Below are 17,979 nucleotides of genomic sequence, written 5' to 3'. Positions count from 1 at the left end.
GACTTTGGCCGCCATATTGGATTTTTTTTAAATACCCTTTTAATCTTTAAAAATCTTCTTCTCATGAACCAAAACACCGTTTGAGCTGAAATTTTACTCATGTCATCCTTAGAGTGATCTCTTTCAAGTTTGCGAATAACATTTGGATCGGTCACGTGATTTGGCCGCCATATTGGATTTTGCGAAAATCGCAATTTAATCTTCAAAAATCATCTTCTTATGAACCAAAACACCGTTTGAGCTTAAATTTTACTCATGTCATCCTTAGAGTGATCTCTTTTAAGTTTGCGCAAAATATTTGGATCGGTCACGTGATTTGGCCGCCATATTGGATTTTGCAAAAATCACAATTTAATCTTCAAAAATCTTCTTCTCAAGAACCAAAACACCGTTTTAGCTGAAATTTTACTCATGTCATCCTTAGAGTGATCTCTTTCAAGTTTGTCAAACAGATTTCGATCGGTCACGTGATTTGGCCGCCATATTGGATTTTGCAAAAATCGTGATTTAATCTCTAAGAATCTTCTCCTCCAGAACCAACACACTGATTCCACTGAAATTTGACATGTAACATCTTAAGTGTGATCTCTTTCAAGTTTGCGAAAGGCGTTTTGATCGGTCACGTGGTTTGGCCGCCATATTGGATTTTCCGTAAAATATCAAATTCCAAGTGAAACGTACAATAACCAGTAGATGATGTTCAAAATCCTACTTTTTCAAGCTCAAATTTTGCACATAATATCATTAGTGCAAGATTTTTCAACCATGTTAACCGCTTGGGCCCCGCCAACGCTGCTTGCCGAGTATTTCTGTCTGTTGCTTCTCCGTTAGGTTGCTGAATGCTTTATGTTGTGAGTTCGAACCCGATTGAAAACACCGTTTATTCATAGGGACGAAATTGCAGATTGTAGGTACTGTACAGAATGAGGCTGGGTTGGATTATCGCACTTCCAAACTTTCGTTTTGTAGGGGATGACAGGGGTTGAGGCCAAACGCACTTAGTTTCCTTTACCGTGCGCATGATTTAATAGCAATATAAGCCATTGCAAAACAAACCAAATGAAACAAACCAAATGAGACTTAAACACGAACAAAAGTAATACTGAAAAGAAAAAATTGTGTACAAGAAATACTACAAAAAGCAGGAGGCGGTAAATTGACAGTTTTGAACTTTATTCAGCTGAAAGTGTAAAATATTTGCAAATTTAACGTCCTAAGCCATGTGACAATTCAAAAATCGTGAAAACTTTCGAGAAAATTCGGAAAGATGAAGCATTCCCTGTGATTATGTGATCACTAGAGTAACCGAACATTCTAATTGACAACAACTTTTTTGATCACCTGATTGTTTACAAAGAAATGATCATTCTTCATTTTAAGCATAATGTTACATATGGCCCAGTCCTTGGCGTCGCGCCAGCATTTTTAAGATAAGAAAGTATATTTCCGTCTTGAGATGCACTGAGTCGACGCTTACATAATCATCATCATCATTTCTAGTGAAACACCATATCATCGTTTTAATATGATCTTCAGCATTACACATAAAAAGTTAAGTTTTGTGCCACCTACCTGTTCTAAAATTATGTAACGGACTAAATTCATATTTCTGATTCAACAATTAGCAACCAACGCGCGCTTTAAATCCTTCGGTATCGCCTTAAGTTACATAGAAAACCCCATAATGCGCACGAGAACGACGGATCCATTTTAGGAGATTTATTGTGGAATAAAAACGATTCAACGGGCTAGTCGACTGCTTGGGATAATTGGATAGCGTAGTAATGTTGGTTAAATCTGCAAATGTAAGCTCAGCAGATTCTCTTGCATGCTAGGGCCTCGTACGCCGTACGACAGAGGTTTTTTCTTAATTTTCTCTGAAACCCTACCAGTACGCAGACGGCAAACGAAGAATTTTAATTAAAAGCGGCTAACCTTATACTACACTATGTTATCCGAGAGTCAGGTGTCTACATATTACTCGGCATAAACTTTAATATATGACTAGTTTTCTTTCAAGAGATCAAAATCAATACAAATGCATCCTGCGGGCATGTCCTTTTGCTAGTTATCTTTTCACAACGTAATCAAAAATTAAGACGTGGTAGTACTCCATAGTAAAGCTACTCTTGGTAAAACTGAATCTCCGGATATCCGTACAGAGATTGTATTGAGGCGGTGATAATTATAAGCTAGCTAGGGAGTCTCAGCAGTAGCCACACTAATTGATGGGAGCGCTGTCAACGACTCGGATACCCTCTAGCTCAGTTAGAATTATCCACGCCGCACTCCTGCCACCCCGCGCTTCAATTTCTGTGTGGGAGATTTGGTAGTAACATTTTACAGCAGTTTATCTCTACCACATCCTCAGTACCCTCATAATGATTCTACTTAGTATTTATCTGAGTTGATTGGTAACGCTAACTCTACAGCCAAAACCTGCACGGTAGTAATTAAAATGAAAGAGGAGTGGTGCAGTGGACACTGTTTTATATAAGGTTGACCATAGTTTAAGAAAGTAACGACAGACGACGGCAATGAAGCACAGGTTCAATCAACGTACACGATAAAAAGGATATAGAAAGCTTAGAATTGTAATGATTTCCTGAAAAGTTTTGAAACTATTTTATATGTTTAGGAAACGTTTTATTCATCGTCATATTAATCGGTAATATCAATCCGCCGTTGTCATATGCAGGGTCACTAGTAGGTGCGGGTCAACCGTGGCGGCGGTTTATCTTGTTCCCTGTTCCATAGCTGCCGTTCGCTGTGCTGTGCCAAAGAAAAGAGGTCTGATATGGGCCAGCAAATTTTGTCATTATATTATTCTCGCAATTAAAGAGTAACTCCGTCTCCAGGAACATAGGACTATGTTATTCTGGCGTTGGAAAGACTCTCGACTTCGGCATGAACATTGCTGCTAGTTTGGTCCTCGCCCCATTTATGTGCAGGGTATGCTCAATGGACAGTTTATATGACCAACACTTCCATCTATGCATTTTAGGTCGTTCACGAAACTACTGACTGATTGTATTGCTCGGTGAAGACGGCTAATGACGGCCCTGGACAGAGCATAGCACACTTTCTGTGCGCACAACGCCGCCAGTGGCTGATCCAGAATCTGGCAGCGGTACTGGAGTGCCACCGATGACATGTCGACAGATCATTGTTTCATGCTATGTTGGTCTGAGTTGTGTTGAAGTTCACGAAAGACAGAAATGTAGATGTTATTTTTGTGGCCACACTTCGATACCAACTCTGAATTGATGCATCGCTAAACTTTGGATTTATTGCATGAATTATTAACTTTTGCAATGAAGAACAGATTTCATCTCTTGGTTTTCGTAGTATCGCAAATGCTTGGCACCATCAGGAAAATATGACACTCATTTTCCATGGCTTGTTGTTCTCCCTACTTTTCTTCTTATGTTCTCTGCGCACATTTTCTATTCAGCTTATATTAGTGTTTACGGAACCTTGTTTCATTTGAAAATTGTAGAAGATGTCCTCTCCTGTAAAAAGAATTAATATTCACTCTATCAAAGCAGCAAGAGTACATCACTCCCTTTGGATCAGAAATAGCTTGACAAGTGATTTAAAAAACATCACGGCAACTTGTACTTAGTAAACTTGTGAAAACACACGCAGATCTGCCGTAGGCAGAGATATGCTTAACCTTATACCTTGCGTTTCTAACTGGGAATGTAATCCTAGAATTATCCATAGCCAACCAAAATATAAAGTTATTGTTAACGTAAAGTGAAATATATTAAATATACTTTTTGACCAAAGTTTTCCATATAAATCTCGCAGTTTTTTCCGGTACTTCACAATTATCATCGATTGCTATTGTCAGATAACGAGTGGGGTTCTTTTTCAGTAAATTTCATGCAGTGCTAGGATGCTCTTTATAGCATCATATTTTCTAAGATTTTCAGGCCCATTATGAGACACTCAAAATTTTATCGTTATTTACTTTCCAGCGTTTCAAATCATAAATCATATCAAAAAAATCATTTCGAGTAAATAAAATATAGGCTCAACAGTTACAATATCTAAATTGAGAAATAAACGTGGTCCATGACCTCACATACTGGCCTAGAATCGTCGTGAACCACAGTAAGCTTTATCTTACTTGCTCTAGACATATTACTTTCAGTGCTTAACTTGGTCCAAGTCGGCGATTTTGAAAAATGTCGTCATTTCAGCAAGTCACTATACACATCTTGCTCTTCGTATAATCATCTTTGACACTGATGACCAGTACGAGCGCTCGTACGCCCTCTTCCCCAGTTTTATGAACGTAACCCTACCAAGCCCGAGTAGCCGCCATAAAAACAGGCCCCATAATTATCCTGCATCGCATTCACAAAGAGTTTTACTCACAGGTTTAATCAAGTCTTTGTAGTGCCTAAGTTCATATAGCACTTTGTTGACTAGAATCTCTTGTCAATGTGTATATACAGGTTGAATTCTTGTAATCAGGAGCAAGAGGTACCTATCTTTACGAACAAACCGCGTTGTTGTTTGAGAGCATGAAATCTGTGTTATTTTCCACCACACACTCCATCTCTTGACGAGATTAGAAATTCATGGTGCAAAGCAGACGCACATCAATGCAACTTGATCTGCCCTCAGTCTGGATATTCAGAGGATTAAGGATTAAACACAGCATAACGGTCTACCCCGTTAGAAAGAATTAACATGTTTTATAGAGGCAGTAATACCTCCTTCCGACACTTGAAGAGGTTAACAAGATATTAGCTGTGCTTATGTGGCATATTTGTAGCCAGGAGACGGTCCAAATATCGCTTAACTGAATGTTGAAAGTTCGCTTTGATTGCACAACGGTCCCTCTACAACCGTATTTGCACAAAGACGGTCTGGGCTTCCAGGATTGTGGAACTGCAAGTCTGTTTCTGCGAGACCCATCAGTCAACTTTTCAAATGATTGCTTGTCTTAAAAAAAATATTTGCCATCCGTTGAAGTGATGACCAACAACAAAGTAGAACCGGTAAAAGTGGACGCCGCAGACGAGGCAAGTAGACGTTGTATTTATCTTGGCACACAAAACATCGTGGGCAAGTTTTCACGGACGGAGCTCATTTTGAAGAACTCCCACTTGGCAATGCGCTTTCTTCTGTTAATCTCCGACCTATCATCCCCGTATTGTATCTCTGTTATGTTCCTTGCAATCGCTCTTAATCTTAATAACAACTACTTTTTCTGTATTAAATGTTGCAATTTCTATGTCCAGTCATCATTTTCCCAAATTTTTTTGATTCCGAGAATATATCATTATATCATGCGTTTTTTATCCGTTTTTCACCTAAAAACATGTAAATTAATCAGAATCACACACTCAGCGTCCTTCTTTGACGAATTATCGGACATGTCTCATATAGTACGTGAAATACTAAGCTATAGACTTCACGATCAAAACTTGCCCTTGACCCTTTCCATTATATCCAGTATGTACATTTAATCCTTGGGTCGTCTCGGACCTATTTGGTCATGGCAAAATTTGTCTGTGTTGACCAGGTTATGGATAAATGTGATTAACATTGCCACGGCTGTTTTGTATCTCATGTTTTTGAAACAAACGATTATGATACCTTTAAAAAGTTATCTCTAAGTCTGTAAGTTTTTAATTACACTGGCTAGCGGTAGTTGGAATAATATTTATCGAGGTGACCCCGGGAGGTGACCATGATATAAGACTTTACACACGACACCAATACGTATGGACGCTGTCGCATTGTCTACCAGTAAATATATATGTCTCTGAGAAAAAAGACGCCTTGCATTTACACAGCTCCGTCGTCGTTAAATTTGGCAGTTGCACTTTGTCTACAGTCAGTAACAGCTCTGCATTAGTTCTGCATAAATATAAATTGTTTTTCTTTCTCAGTACCGAAAATACAGGCATTTGATTTCCTACAGTAGTTATCATAGCTAATTGAATGAATAAAGGAATCTCTTTTGCGATGTTCAGGAATTCCGGGCGCCATTCTGTTTGTAGATGACTGTAGATTGTTTCTTTGTGACACAGATTGCTGTATTTTACCCGGCTGTGTCAGCTGTGTCCGATGGTTAGTTACAGGCGCTTCAAACTGACCTGAGTATGTTCGGCTGAGTGTTACAGCCGGAGCAAATGTCCAGATATTTCTGCGGAACCCCTCGGACACTCTTCTAATTTAATGTTGCGTTTTCATTTTGCAACATTTTAAACGTCTTATTAGAAATGCTCACAGTAAAGCATGCCTCTTCTGTTTACAGTTTGTTTTGCAAAAGAAAGCAACACTACAAAAACTTTCCGTGAAGTCGACATGTGTTCATTGCGTTACTTTCTGTTTGTGTAGGTTTAACAATTCAGTGACGTTTAACATTTCAGCAAGGTCAATTTCAGCAAATAAACTGTAACATAAGGCCCATTCAAACCCCAGAATTACTCCTACATTGTTGTTACGACATGTGTGCTACTTCATATCACGTGACCCGTCTTCCTGCACAAGTCTATTGAGTAAATCTCAATTATATTACCATGCCCTGCCCCTCGCATTTTAATTGGTCGAGTTGAACCACGTGACAGACCACAAATAAACAGTAATGGTTTGATTACCTGCCCGTGAATACGAATAATAATCAAAATAACTCGCAGTATCGTAAACATCGTAACTTATACAGGTAAAATATTATAATCAATTACAAAATAAAATGGAGCACCTATTGGCTAAGTTAAGACACTTTTGGTCAAAACATCTCCGGATTTGCAAATAAATTTTTACGTCGCGCGTCACAGTGTAGTGTGTCACGTATTGCATTACTCACCGGCATACAGTGTAGACGTCACTGTTCAGTGAATACAAATTTTGGGACCCCTATGTCTTTCGCATGTGAAGTTTTCGTAAATTTTTACGATTTCATCTTGTTTGTGAACAAACTCCGCGCTGACCATTAACGTTTATTTACCGGACGCGGACGAGAGGAAGGCCAAAACTGACGGGCTCGGCAAGCCTAGCCCTTTAAAACTTTGCTTTCTTCTCGCCTTTGGCCATAAATAAACGTTAATAATCTCTCTTTATTTCTATATTGTTTGAGAAATAGCAATTACCTCAACCAATGTCACGTGACACTAACAATTTCGAAAGCTGTGACCGACCTTAGCAAGTATTTATCACTATTGTAAACAGTAAAGGTGAATCCCGACACGAACGAAGCAGACCCCCATCAATGAATGTGTTCAGACCTCCAGTATCGACAGACACTGTAAATGTTCTCGCAATGGTTAATTTTGTATCGTAAAACATGAACTTTGGTGGAGACGAGATAAGTCTACCATAGTGTGGTTATCTATGGCTTCAGGCGCTACAAGGGAACGTATGACAGCTAAATACACCTACACTCGCGATGAAGGTCAACCAAGTGTCTCCAATCAATTATTTTAAAAGAATAAATGTGTGCATGTTGTTCCATACCGATATTGTGATATCAAGGGAAAAACACAATTATTGAATTGTCACGGATAGCAGCTGAGGTGTTTAACATTTACTGATATAATTGTTTGGCATCGGTCACATGTGTGGTTCGAGTTTAATCTCGGTCGAAGTCAAAAAGGATTACTTTAAAGATCTTGATAACCACTTTCAGATGTCTTTGTGGTGCTGCCCCCAAAATATCTCACAGAAATGTTAAGTCTATATACCCCAAGGCAGAGCATTTCAAGTTGTGTTCGGTCAGAGTTTGAACCAAATAATATGGTGACAGAACTTTCGGTGTTGTACTCTCCCAAATTTTGGAACGCTCTTCCGCTGAATATCTAACTTAAATAGTTTTAAGCGTTTTCTAAATACCTACCTGTTTAGTCTTGCGTTTTTAAATTAGATTTTTAGGTTGTGTTTGATTTTATTTTTTTAATGTCTGAAATTTCAATTTTGTAAACCTTTTAAAATTGCTTTTGTACATTTCCTTTTTTTTAAATGTATTTTAACCGTCTCTGATCACTTTATTATTATTATTAAAAACCTCTCTTGAATCTTTCTTATATATATTTATTGCTAATGTGTACAATGGGTTAATCATGAAGCCCAAGGAGGGGATTCTGTTTGGATCTCGTTTATATACGTACAACTTTGCCCTGGGATCCAAGCAGGTATAAATGCACTCCATCAGGAACTTTACATGTAAATGTGTGTGTGTTCTTTCATGCCTCTTTTCCATCGTGATTTGTAATTCGTAGCCCTGGTTTCAATTAGACTGAAAAATCCGTCGCTCGAGGGCGCTTTCTACGCCCCCTCCCACCCCCACAGGGGACAGCGTTCAGAACTCCTCGAGCGACGGATTTTTCAGTCTAGGTTTTACTGTGCGTCACATTCGCGGTGAGGAGGCAACAGAAGGCATAAAAAATCCCTCACCGGTCTAGGGCAATTGAGAAACTGGTATAAAAGATTTTAAGAGGTTGGCTCGAAGGCGGTTTGGGTTAAGCCAACGAGGCTTCTTTATACACTCCCGTTGGTCTTGGAGTACTGGAGGTGACGACCATAGTATTTCTTGACCAGGATTGAGAAGTGTAAATCACTCTCCAAGTCTCATTAAAATCAGACATAGGATCCATCTGTTGTTCTCTCAATCTCAATCTACAGCTGAAGCCTCCAATCGCCAACTGCAACTTAAAGATTGCATTCAACCCTCGTGCTTTGACCAGATCTGCCGAAGTCGCTTCTGGGTCGAGCATCTGCTGTTATTATGAATGTGACCGCTGATAAACGTATTAACATCTAACAAACGAATTAATTTAACACTGCATTCAAGTCTGCAAATTCGATTCGCATTTTATCAGCCACAGTGATCGTTCAAAGTATAAGAAGATACAATGGAATTTCAACACTTTTTAACTTCACTTTGATTGCATTCGCCAGATCTTTGTATCAGTGATTTCGTGCAAGTCGAATCACGAACTGTGTAAGGTTTTTGTCGAATTACCCTGGGTACTGACATATAAAATATGTTCTGCTTGCCTGCCGGAAAGCGCGAGAGTAGAACGCGACCTTTGATAGGAGTTGGTCTGATCTAGCGAAGAGAAGAAACGAGAAGCACAAAATAGAAGATTACTAAAGCTGATTTAAAAGAGGCACTCCCACTTGGTAACATTTTTAAAACACATTTTTTTAGTGCCAACGGTTGATATTTGACGTGGCGACTGCGCGCGGATCGCGAGATATCGATAAAAACATGTCATTTCCCGAGCGTATTTTTCACATCCCGATTTTGACCCGAAATCCCCCGAAGGTTTGTTGTCGTGCTGATTGACGATATTCTAGGGAGTCTACAATAAGTTCGAACGACGCAATTAATTTACTTCCCACTGCAAAGACTTTATATACAGCATTATGCCATTACCTCAGGTAAGTTTTGTAAAACTTCTCCTTAGTTTTTGTCGTTTTCATTATTCTAAATCAGTTGTACTGTATTTTTAACCAATACCACATAAACATCAGATTTTACGTGTCAAATATTAGTCGCCTCCAATGACTACATTTTGTCGTCTGCCACACAGTACGCCGCGCGCGTGGTATGCGTCTATGCATACCACTCGGTGGCCGCTATGCCCGGTGGTGGCAGTCCCCGGGTTGGTGGGTACCCATGCGCGTTACCAAATTCACGGAAAAGGGGGTGTTTTTCTTCAGTCAGCTCGGAGATTCTAGGTCCGTGAAATCGAGAAAAAGGGGTACTTTTTCAGAGTAACCTCCGAGATTAGGGTTAGTCCTTTCATAATCTCCCTAGGACACTAAATCTGGTGTAGTCTCACTCACAAAGAAAATGAAATACAGTACCGTACGTTTGTATGTACATATGACGTATACATGCCCATCACTTAGGGTCCATCCCCCCTAAATCAAATTTAGTGTGTTCTATAACTCGGATAAGGAAGATGATTGTGTATGAATGTGACTAAAATCAGGTGAGGACAAACATTTGTGATGTATGTACCTGTATACAAAGTCAACCTCCAGGGTCAACCCGGGAAGTCAACATACTAACCTCCTAGATTTCGAAAATAAGGGTATGTTTTTTACAGCTAATTTCTCCCAGATTTGCCACAAATAGGGGGTGTTTTTCTCAGAAATATTCTAGGAAAGGGGGCACTTTTCAAACTTGGGTAACGCGCATGGGTACCCACCAACCCGGGGACTGCCACCACCGGGCCGCTATGTATCAACCGCACGTAACTGTGCTAGTCACCTATGCAAATTCTGGGGGAATCACACTTTGTTTCCGTTTTTCTCAGAGTCAGTAAGACTCGGCTTTCCCCCAGGGGGCATGACCGATCACCGACGCGAGTGGTACTGTGGCATACAGCAGCGTAACCGTAGACTCGTACTCCATAGCTTAGTTGACAATGGCCCTCGTGCCGAACGTTCGATGTTCGGAAGCTGAATTTAGGTGGGCCACCGGAATTCAAACTTTTACTTTTTTGAAGACATGTTTTTATCGATATTTCGCGATCCGCGCGCAGTCGCCACGTTAAATATAGACCGTTGGCATTAAAAAATGTGCTTTAAAAATGTTACAAAGTGGGAGTGCCACTTTAATATCCACTACATTCCCGTTTAGAACAGTTAATGTGGTAACATAGATAAGCTTATCATTTCATACGTCTTCTCCTCGTTACCAAATGGGCAAATGGCATTGCGAAAAACGTTTATTTCCAATTCTGTTTCAATTCTAAGGCATATTGATTGATTTTGATTGATTTAATACGAGTTCATAGGATATATAGTCGTATAAATCGTGTTAAGACAAATAATCGAGCTCAATATTTTCTATCTTCGGTTTACTTCGCAGGCAGATATCCGGAAGAAACGACGACGACGGAGAATCGCTATAGCTCTCATTGTGTCTGGGTTAGCAGTTCTCGCTATCGCTACAATTGCAGGGATTGTTGGTATGTAATGGAAACCGAAAGAAAGAAAGAAAATCACGTTACAACATCAAAGAGTAGATATCATTTATATATTGAATTCTATTGAAATGGAATAATCAGCGCACTACAGGACACTGTGCAGACTCGAAGTTCCGTCGCTCGAGGGCGCTCTCTACTCTTCCCCCTCTTAGGGAGTGTCCTCGACTAATGGATCTTTCATTCTTGACACTGTGCCGTGCGTGTTCAGTATGAAAACCGTAGTGTTTCCTTGGGAACTCTCTCACAGCCTTGTGAAGCAACTTAAACCCCTTGAATTATGTTAGTTAGTAAACATGCTTATAATGTGTAGGCCAAACATTCAGTCTCGCCAAGCAGTCACCAACAGCATCAAAAATAACGCCCATACAGATTTAAATGATCTGCAATAGTCTGATCATATAAACGGATTGCCTATTGGACCCGTACACATTCAACTTTTATTGCTTTATACATATTGTTCATTAATGCCAGAACTGAATTAACCAGTAGAATGTCAGCTTATGAGGAGTCTTTAGCAGTGGTTTCACCTTTCTGTCCAGTCAAATCACAAAGCACTTTTAATGTCCCTCCAATGATTTCAACAGAGAAACGCAACTAAAGTAGTTACTGAAACATCTGAACAGTGATGTGAAAACAATTTAAACAATATAAATCTGGTTATTTTGAACAGTTAAGGAACAAACATGGTTAATGTTGACATAAGCAGCTTGTTAGCTTGATAAAGAAACACAATTCTGTTGCATGCGCTGAAAAACTAATTTAATTTTGTTTATCCTGATAATATATATGCATGTATTTGTTTGTTTGTTCGTTTGTTAACAGTTTATTGTTTGCTATGTGTTGAATTAGGGACCGTTCAGTTTTTACGGCCGGGGGGCCCGGCAAAATCCAGGGGGGTCATCGTAATTTTGGAATCTGCGAAGGGGGGGGGGGTCATCACTTTTTCACTGGTAGGAAAGGGGGGGTCACCACATTTTCAAAAACATAATACCAACAATAAAGTTCACTTTATGCCATGGCCATGGTCGACCCTCTTTACCGGCGGGCCGCCTTCGGCGGCCCACTACAATAAATATACTTTATGTATTACCCATGACCCTCATAACGGGCAGACGCCTTTGGCGGCCCACTCCAATTAGGTTTACTTCATGCAATGGCCATGATTGACCATCTTTAACTTGACTTTATGTAATACCCCATGACCATCTGAACGGCCGGACGCCTTCAGCGGCCCTGTCCAGTAAAGTTTACTTTATGCAATGGCCATGATCGACCCTCTTTACCGGCGGGCCACCTTTGGTGGCCCACTATAATAAAGTTGACTTTACGTAATGGCCCATGAGCCTCTTAACCAGAGGGCTGCCTTTGGCGAACCACTCCAATAAAGTTTATATTATACAATGTCCATGGACATAAGTTGTCTATGGAAATGAAGTTAAAAATTGCCTTACAGTCGTCCTAATTAACAGACGTTTCAATGGATGTGCTTGAGAAGTTTGTGCACTGGCATCTCTGCTACACGAATAAAGTGAGCCGCGTACCGGAGTTCAAATCCAAACCGTGCGGGTAAATTTGACAAATGGGTTTTGGTTATTTTTCTGCGGGGGGGGGGGTCATCAATTTTTTTCGTCTGAAAAAGGGGGGGTCATCTTTTTTTTCACGAAAAATGCAGTGGGGTCTATATTTTTTTGAACACCGGCGACAAGATTTTGCCGCCCCCCCCCAGGCCGTAAAAACTGAACGGTCCCTTTACTCTTGTAGTTTAAAATTTCGTATTTATCGGTGTGTTTATGTCAACATTGCTTTACATATCTTATACCGTGCATAATATTGAAATAATGCCATTGTGTTTTAACTGAATGACACCGCACTTCAAAAGGGGGGTCCTTATTTTTCTATAGGACATTTTTCTGCCTTCGTTCATTCTGTCAGATAATCGATGACAATTTTGAATGATGGACAGCTATTGCGATGCCACATGTTTCTTGCATTTCCCGGAAATATGACGATAAAGCATCGTGGAGACGTCGGCCATTGCTCATAGCGACTAGGCCATATCCGAATATTCGTTGTATTGAGAAGTCTGACCAGTGAAAATTGTTTTAATGGAGCTCTGTTACTGAAATGATGCTTTTTGAAGATGATAATGGCAAAAAGAATTAACTGTGTTTTTACCGATAACGAACAAATGCCAACGTGACAACTGAAAACCCCGATGCAATAGCAATCTCTCTTTCATACCCTTTTTAAAAAGAAAATCTTGCATGAAACACTACAGCTCTGACAATACACCAAATCTATTGCGCTTTAACATTACACACGGATAAACAGATTACAGACATCCTCATTGGTGAACTATTTAGAAACAAACAAGATTTCTCGCCTGAAATACTCAAATACAATTCCCACATCAAGATTTAATAGTTTGTAATTGAAGATCAACAGGCTTAGTTTAAGACAAACTGTCATCTGGCCCTTGAAAAAAAGCGTGAGAATATGCCAAATTATTCACGCAGACCAATATCGGTTTTGTCATATATATACAGATGTCCTTATCGGAAATAAAGCAAAGCGTTATAAATAATAACACAAATTACTTCAAGTAGAAAGTAATAATATCTGTTACTTCAGTTTCATGCATCTTGCAATCTTCAGACTGAAGTAAAAGGGTTTTAGCTCTACACTCTGATTTAGATGGTTTGCATGTGTGGAGTAAAATCCTTTCACTTCTGTCTGAGGATTGCAGGATGCAATATCTATCTTTCATATATATCTTTGTTTTCAAAGGCTCCCAAGAACCTTCTGGTCCGCCTGGCTCTTCTCTAGAAGAGGATGATCCAGTGACCGATGCACCACAGTTACCAGTGACCGTCCCAGGTATGAACCTTAGTCTGCGATAGATTACCAGCAATGTATTCAATCTTGCTTGTTCAGAAGTACCTTTATGCATATACGTTCAGTATCATACACAGATTAACTTTCCTGAATTACTAGAAATAAAATGAAAAACTAATTTGCCAGACATTACTTCATTGTCCCCTGATGACTCTTGATGATGCTTGAGGGAAAGCTAATCCAACATCTATAGCAACACAGTCCCTCCTCACACGGGGATTTTGATCATAGCGACAAAGCCTCGGGTAGACTTGGTTTAAGTCTGTGATTTGTGAATATTTGAGTGGAGTGAACGCAATGATTTGCATCCTGCTTTCATGTGAAACGCGCGCGTGAGTGGACGCGATGAGTAGGGTGAACGCGATGAGTGGAGTGAACGCTATACAGCGGAGTTTCACCCGAATTACGGTGGCCCAAAATACCTGTTCTCCGCATTCAAAGTCTGCGTCGCAATCAAATGTTTTTCTCTCACATATGTCTCTGCATTCAAAGTCTGCGTCACAATCAAATGTTTTTCTCTCACATATGTCTCTGCATTCAAAGTCTGCGTCGCAATCAATTGTTTTTCTCTCACATATGTCTCCGCATTCAAAGTCTGCGTCGCAATCAAATGTTTTTCTCTCACATAAGCTTATGTCTCCGCATTCAAAGTCTGCGTCGCAATCAATTGTTTTTCTCTCACATATGTCTCCGCATTCAAAGTCTGCGTCGCAATCAAATGTTTTTCTCTCACATATGTCTCCGCATTCAAAGTCTGCGTCGCAATCAAATGTTTTTCTCTCACATATGTCTCCGCATTCAAAGTCTGCGTCGCAATCAAATATTTTTCTCTCACATATGTCTCCGCATTCCAAGTCTGCGTCGCAATCAAATGTTTTTCTCTCACATATGTCTCCGCATTCAAAGTCTGCGTCGCAATCAAATGTTTTTCTCTCACACGTCTCCGCATTCAAAGTCTGCGTCGCAATCAAATGTTTTTCTCTCACATATATCTCCGCATTCAAAGTCTGCGTCGCAATCAAATGTTTTTCTCTCACATATATCTCCGCATTCAAAGTCTGCGTCGCAATCAAATGTTTTTCTCTCACATATGTCTCCGCATTCAAAGTCTGCGTCGCATTCAGTTGTTTTTCTCTCACATATGTCTCCGCATTCAAAGTCTGCGTCGCAATCAAATGTTTTTCTCTCACATAAGCTTATGTCTCCGCATTCAAAGTCTGCGTCGCAATCAAATGTTTTTCTCTCACATATGTCTCCGCATTCAAAGTCTGCGTCGCAATCAAATGTTTTTCTCTCACATATGTCTCCGCATTCCAAGTCTGCGTCGCTTTCAATTGTTTTTCTCTCACATATGTCTCCGAGGTATGCCTCAGTGTACGTTATTCCGCGAAGCATAATTTCTATCGAACAGCGCTCTCAGACGGTCGCTATTGACAACGACGAACATTGTATCAAGTTATTTTCAATAGATTATCGATCGAAAATTTGTTTGGACGGGCCGGGCGCTCGTGTGTTGAGGTCACGTCATAAACATTTCCACAATAACCCATATATTGACTTATACACTTAAATATCAACATTGAAGGTATCCGTTGGTTTCCTGTACTGAAATTAAATCGACGACAATTTTTTAGTTTTGGTGATACTTTTACGTACGTTTCGGCACATTTTGGCGCACCTCGGCGTAGTTTGGCGCCATTGTGAACGGGGGGACTACACGCGAGTGAGCGAGACAACAATGTATCAATTTCGGACAAAAGGATATCGATCGATAACGTTCACTGCACGATTACAGTGGAGACTCTACGCCCGTTCGCCTCTGTTCTGTGTTATTCTTGCAGTTTACTGGGATTTTCATAGTTAATATTCGCCAAAATTTGGTATAAATTACAACAACCTGACTGGTATTTGGTCTGTATAATTTAAGAGACGCTAACCGATTAAAATGGGTCAATATTAGACCCTGATTCTGCATATTCAAACGCTGTAAGATCGCCATTTTATTGAGGGCAGGAGCAAAAATTCAGCGATCGGAAAAATAAAATGCAACTAAAACAAGTTTCGTCGAGAAATTCAAAAAACTAAAACAACAGCAATTTTGTATATATATCAAGGAAACACCGTGCCACTTTTCACTATAATTGGTTCAGAATTGAGAAATTTGAACGAGCGATAGTTGTACGGTCTGTTCAGTACATTAAACGCAATTGTTTTCTATGGGAAATCGAGCAGAGTAGACACATCGTAAAATGAAAATACATCTGAAAAAAACCGTTGGTTTAACTTTTTCATTTCGCTGTTATTTTTATAATATTTGGTATGACACATATCATGAAGGGTAACTAAAACTCTATGGTTTTATTTTTTTTAGTTTCCCTCTTTTTTTATGAAATGACGAGTTGAAGATCGTTTTGCTGTTGACTGTGTTTTTACTTGATTTTGCATATGTCTCTTATCGCTTACGTATTTTTGGAATTCCCTTGTGAAATTCTTCCCAAAATATTATAATTGTAAGGGCAGCATATACGGGAAATAGGACCTGTTGCTCTTTCATTAATATTTAGATGTGCAGCAAGGAAATACGGCGAAATTTCAACATGACGCGGGAGGTGAAATTGACTCTCCGAACGCGCACTCCACGTATGTGTGGCAAAAATTCGGGACGCTATATACCGTACAAAATGGGGCGCCTTTGGGCCGTAGTGCATATGCAGAATCAGGGTCTAATATTGACCCATTTTAATCGGTTAGCGTCTCTTAAATTATACAGACCAAATACCAGTCAGGTTGTTGTAATTTATACCAAATTTTGGCGAATATTAACTATGAAAATCCCAGTAAACTGCAAGAATAACACAGAACAGAGGCGAACGGGCGTAGAGTCTCCACTGTAATCGTGCAGTGATCGTTATCGATCGATATCCTTTTGTCCGAAATTGATACATTGTTGTCTCGCTCACTCGCGTGTAGTCCCCCCGTTCACAATGGCGCCAAACTACGCCGAGGTGCGCCAAAATGTGCCGAAACGTACGTAAAAGTATCACCAAAACTAAAAAAATTGTCGTCGATTTAATTTCAGTACAGGAAACCAACGGATACCTTCAATGTTGATATTTAAGTGTATAAGTCAATATATGGGTTATTGTGCAAATGTTTATGACGTGACCTCAACACACGAGCGCCCGGCCCGTCCAAACAAATTTTCGATCGATAATCTATTGAAAATAACTTGATACAATGTTCGTCGTTGTCAATAGCGACCGTCTGAGAGCGCTGTTCGATAGAAATTATGCTTCGCGGAATAACGTACACTGAGGCATACCTCGGAGACATATGTGAGAGAAAAACAATTGAAAGCGACGCAGACTTGGAATGCGGAGACATATGTGAGAGAAAAACATTTGATTGCGACGCAGACTTTGAATGCGGAGACATATGTGAGAGAAAAACATTGATTGCGACGCAGACTTTGAATGCGGAGACATATGTGAGAGAAAACATTTGATTGCGACGCAGACTTTGAATGCGGAGACATAAGCTTATGTGAGAGAAAAACATTTGATTGCGACGCAGACTTGAATGCGGAGACATATGTGAGGAGAAAAACAATTGATTGCGACGCAGACTTTGAATGCAGAGACATATGTGAGAGAAAAACATTTGATTGCGACGCAGACTTTGAATGCAGAGACATATGTGAGAGAAAAACATTTGATTGCGACGCAGACTTTGAATGCGGAGAACATTTGATTGCGACGCAGACTTTGAATGCGGAGACATATGTGAGAGAAAAACAATTGATTGCGACGCAGACTTTGAATGCAGAGACATATGTGAGAGAAAAACATTTGATTGCGACGCAGACTTTGAATGCAGAGACATATGTGAGAGAAAAACATTTGATTGCGACGCAGACTTTGAATGCTGAGAACAGGTAGTTTTGGGCCACCGTACGGAATCACAAAATCCGGCAGAAACTAACTCACTACTGCGCAGACTCAAACGTGACGCATTCAATCGCTGGGAAAACCTGGCTTGAGCTGCCAAATTCCGGATAGGTTTTTACGAAATAGGAGAGACACAAGAGAAACTATTATAAATGATTTTATTTTTTTAAAAT

This window comes from Ptychodera flava, chromosome 1, assembly GCF_041260155.1.
Source record: "Ptychodera flava strain L36383 chromosome 1, AS_Pfla_20210202, whole genome shotgun sequence".
Classification (NCBI taxonomy): Eukaryota; Metazoa; Hemichordata; class Enteropneusta; family Ptychoderidae; genus Ptychodera; species Ptychodera flava.
This window is presented reverse-complemented; position numbering follows the sequence as displayed.